This window comes from Dermacentor variabilis, chromosome 2, assembly GCF_050947875.1.
Source record: "Dermacentor variabilis isolate Ectoservices chromosome 2, ASM5094787v1, whole genome shotgun sequence".
NCBI classification, from domain to species: Eukaryota; Metazoa; Arthropoda; class Arachnida; order Ixodida; family Ixodidae; genus Dermacentor; species Dermacentor variabilis.
In genome coordinates, this window is record NC_134569.1 from 80,569,435 (window position 1) to 80,574,664 (window position 5,230).

General features: G+C 45.2%; 1 non-coding gene across 1 annotated transcript; it reads right to left on the reverse strand.

The window, feature by feature from the left end:
• Nucleotides 1-1,788: 1,788 nt before the first annotated feature.
• On the reverse strand, nucleotides 1,789-1,861 carry TRNAT-CGU (transfer RNA threonine (anticodon CGU)). Its single transcript has one exon. It is a non-coding gene; the product is annotated as a tRNA-Thr (tRNA).
• Nucleotides 1,862-5,230: the final 3,369 nt, after the last annotated feature.

The window sequence follows — 5,230 nt, forward strand, 5'->3', positions numbered from 1 at the left end:
TGTATGGAGCCACGCTCAAGAGAGAGAGAAAAGGATGCATAGAGAGGCAGGGATGTTAACCAGAGGTAGTTCCGGGTGGCTGCCCTGCAGTGGGGGGGGGGGGAGGCGGGGGTTAAGTGGGATAAAAAGAGAAAGAGAGCGGAAGGGGGAGATAGAGAGAAATAGAGACGAGCACGAACAAACCGCGTACACTACAGAGTGGTAGGGGTGGCGTTCTTCCAGTCTATCGTGAAGCTCCGCAGACCGCAGGAACCTTAATAACGCGAGTATGGCCTTCCTTCACCGTGGATGTTCTGTGGAAGTACTGACCTAAAGTTTTGAGTTCTGATAGTGGACGATTTTCCAACTGGTCCAGTACTATGCACAGCACTTGTCTCTGGGCACTATATCGCGGACAGACACAGATAATATGTGCGAGCGTCTCATCGATGTTGCATGTGGCAAACGTGGGGCTGTTGTCCATTTCAATAAAGAAAGCATATGAGTTCGTAAATGCAACGCCGAGCCACAAACGGTACAGTATGGTCTGTTCACGTCGTGGTAACCCAGGCGGCAGGTGCATCCGCACGTCCTGATACAACGAACACAAACGACACATGGTGAAAGCGTTTGAGTGCCACAGAGTCAAAGTACATCCACGGGACATCAATCGCAGCCCAGCCACAGCGTCTATTCGCGAAAGCGGAGTCAAGACACGTCGACCACTTTCATGTGCAGATCGGGCGGCTTCGTCGGCGGGGTCATTCGCGCTGATGCTGCAATGTCCTGGAAGCCATTGAAAGATTACGTTGTGGCCCTTGCAATGGTTACGATGATATATGTGTCGAATTTCTGAGGGACTATCGTAATCGTCGGTGAATTATTGTAGCGACTCAAGAACTGCTCATTATGTTTAATCACATCAGGTGTTTTTTTAACTGCTCCAAATTTTTGCAAATTGCCTATGGCAGATAGCACAATTCTAACTATTGACCTGAATTACTCGATGAGGCAGCCACACACACACACACACACACACACACACACACACACACACACACACACACACACACACACACACACACACACACACACACACACACACACACACACACACACACACACACACACACACACACACACACACACACACACACACACACACACACACACACACACACACACACACACACATATATATATATATATATCATGAGAAGACAACAAACAAAGATACCAAGGACGTCATAGAGGAAATTATTTGTACTTGCTAATTGAATTAAACAAAAGATAAATTAATGGCAACGAAAGTAGATGAAAAAACAACTTGCCGCAGCTAGGTGGCGAATGATACCACTTTTTCTGATTACGCGTGCGATGCTCTAACCAACTGAACTACCGCGGCGCCGTTTTTCCATGCACTTTTGGGGTTTTTTGTGTTTTACTATACTAGAACTAACACCTTAGGAGTGTTAGCCAGCGCTACCACTCACAAACCTTCGCGTCGGATGTGGAACATCCTTTCTGCCGCAGGCTTCACGAGTACGTGATCTTTTCGGGTGAAGGCAACTGGTCAATAAACCCACACATGCTACCTGAAAGCATCAATGTTGCCGGATTCGAGACCCTCGTTATGTAAATGAACGAGAAGAAAGGGAGGCAGCGGAGTGGCCCAATTTTTATCAATCATATCATAACAAGTCAACAAAGAAAGATACCAAGGACAGCATAGAGGAAATTACTTCTACTTGCTAATTGAATCACAGAGATGATAAATTAATGGCAATGGAAGTGGATGAAAAAACAACTTGCCGCAGGTGGGAAACGATCCCATGTCTTCGCATTACGCGTGCGATGCTCTAACCAATTGAGCTACCGCGGCGCTGTTTTCCCATCCACTTTCTGGGTATTTAGTTCTAGTAGGGGTTAGTTCTCAGTAAGACATAAATACCCACTAAAGTGGATGGGAAAAGGGCGCTGCGGTAGCTCAATTGGTAAGAGCATTGCACGCGTAATGCGAAGACGTGGGATCGTTTTCCACTTGCGGAAAGTAATTTTTTCGTCCACTTTCATTGCCGTTAATTTATCATTTCTTTAATTCACTTAATAAGTACAAGTAATTTCCGCTTTGTTGTCCTTGGTATCTTTGTTGGCATTGTTTGTTGGCTTTGTTTATGAAACGATTAATAATAATCGGCCCCCTTTCTTTTCATTTATATATATATATATATATATATATATATATATATATATATATATATATATATATATATATATATATATATATATATATATATATATATATATATATATATATATATATATATATACAGCGCTCTCCCATCCCTTCTCTCACGCACACATTTTTTTTCCAACTTTGACACTCCTAATGCTGACGTATTAAAACTGCGTATGGTGTGAGCACCAGGCATTATGTATACGGATCAAACCAACGAACTGTACAGTATTGCGTCGTAACCCCATTTTCCTCCCTTCTTTCCCTGTTTCGCCCAACGTAGCCCTTCACACTAGCTGTGGAGTCACAAGTTCCTCTGTCCAACCTCACCGCCTTTCCTATATCATTGAAAATTTTTTCTCTCTCTCTTGTAAAAGAAAAAAAGAAAGAAAGAAGAGGAAGGAAACAAACAAACAAAAAGAGTAAGGGGTGTCTGGTCCGCTTCCCAATTCTGTAACAGAGAAGTTCTAACAGGGTCATCGTCTTCCTGGTTTTGTCATAAATGAAGGGCACAGCCTTCGCCTGACAGAATCAGTCATGCTGCCGGTGCTTACCCTTATGACGCTCTACAGGGAAAATGTATAGAAAGCACGGGCGGCCATGTCGTCTTTAATGTATCAAGTAAGTTCTGCGTGTGTCATTAATTCGGCTTTATCCATGCGCAGTTTCTTGTCAGTTTCTTGTGGGTATATCACGTCGCTGTCCTCCTAATAGCGCGCTTGTATGCGCTAGATGCCTCATTATCTGCAAATGCAGTCGGTAATGTTGGTTCAAACACACATTGTTTCCTGCTCACATGTTTTTTTTTTTTCTGGTGGCTTCTTTCTTTTTAATTCCTCCAGGAGTCCGTCTGGAGTAGACTTCGTAAAAAAGCAGTGTGTTCCTGCAGGTGCTTGGCGTTTCATTGTCAAATATTTAAAATATTCTGGCGATCATGCGAGCACGTGTTTGCTGCTTTTTGGTTACATTGTGTGCGTTGATATTTACCTATTTTTGTTTCGCAACATAGATTCCCAACAGCTTGCTTTGAAGTGTCCCTTTTATATCAACCGCGCAGAATTAATGAGCAACAACAATGCGAACTGGTCTATTCATGGTACCTATAACCTAATACTCATATGGTGACGTGTTGAATGCGTTGCGCCGGTGAAACGCAGCGACGCAACGTGGCTGCCATGTCAAAGCGCACATCTGACCTGGGGTACCTACGTGAGTTAGGTTCGATTGAAACGCGCGCATAGGTGCGGACAGTTATTAATTATGCCATAATTATACACTCATCGTTGGCAATGGGGAGTACGAAAATGACCGATAACGGCTTGCTGCTTATGATCGACTACGAGACATCCGCGTTTTTTTTTTTTCCTGAGAACGCTCGCGCGAGAGAAAAGCCCCGAGGCAGTATTTCAACGGAGTGCCCGGCGCTCGCATCGTTTTCCGGGCACCAGTATACGTGAGCTGTTTAGGGACAGGGACCCCCAACTTCCGGCTCCCGCTTCCACGCTCCCGCACGCATATATCATCCGCGAGTCCGCCCGGGCTTCGGTGCAAGCAGATGTTCGCCCGAGAAAACTCCAAGCTCATATTTTCTTTTCTGTTTGTCGTGCGCTTGTGTTCTGGTAAGTGGTTGTACCGTTTGGCCTTGTATATACGGTTCGGTTCAATTACGAATGGTTTGCTTTGGAGGGGTAGAGGTTTTTGTGCCTTGAACTTGGCACTACCGTAAACTTCAAAGGGAAGCAAATATGAAGGGAACAACAGCAGACAGACTTCCCACGTTGTCGCAGTTAATAAAAACAAAAACAACAGCAGCAACGACAAGGACTATAACGATGAAGGACACGGCAACCACGACAAAAAAACACGCAAGTACAAATATTATTGTATATGTACTTGTTTTCTGATTGTTTGACTGTATCTCTCTTAGGGCAATACAGTCACATTTTTTGACAGATTATGGCGTGATTATAGAGACCTGCGTAAGTGTTCCTACATTTGCATTTCAAACGCCTAAAGGTGCATCAAGCCCGTTTTAATGTTATGTTAATATGCTGCTACCCTTTGGACTTGACAAGTAAATTCTAGTGGGAAGGTAAGCAACGTATAAGGTAAATTAAAGGTAAGGTAAGGTAAGCAAAGACCCATAAGCAGATGTTACCCTCAACTTTTGCGTTTGCTAATCAAATTTGACGCGTCGCGGTGGCTTAGCGGCTATGGTGTTGCGTTGCTAAGCAGAATCAAATCGCGGCCGCATCGGCCGCATTTCGATGGGGCGAAAATGCAAGAACGCCCGTGTCCCGTCTATTGGTAGGCACGTTAAAGATTCCAAAGTGGTCAAAATGAATCCGGAGTACCCCAACTATGGCGTGCTTCACAATCAAATTGAGGTTTTGGCACGTAAAACCTCAGATTTCAACTTAATTCTAACCAAATTTGCTTTCGCATTGGCCTCGGTACCCAAGCTCATTGCGCGGTTACGCTTCCGGGAACATGTTTTTTTTGGCGTCCCAAAGGGCTCCTCGCGTCCTTGCTTCCTTTCTACATCTTCAAAAAACTCCTCTCGTTCTTTTCAGTGGGTAAAGCATCGTCGAAACTGCTGCACCAAGTGCATATATGCACATGCGGGAGACGTGTGCACATACCTGTTTTCTGCGATTGCAGCGGTGGCGCATCTAACGTTCCAAGGCTACCGGTGTCATTCATTAACCGTTCCCACACAACGCCCCTCCGTGCAATAGGCACACGAGCGACTGCGTGTGTTTCCTTACTACACAGCCCCCATACGTTTGCGGGGCGTCAACGGTGAGCTCGCATTCGCGGGTCGAGGTGTACAGCGTGTGTGTGTGCGCGTGAGGTATCGGATTTCTACGCGTGCGCGGAATGTGTCCTTGGCCAGTGTGAAACACGATCCCACGTTTCATCTTTGAATATTCATATCTTGCCGGCCTCATTCTCGCTTTGCGGTGTGTATGCTTTCGCATGGAGGCGTCGCGAAACGTGTACGGTGTCGTTTCT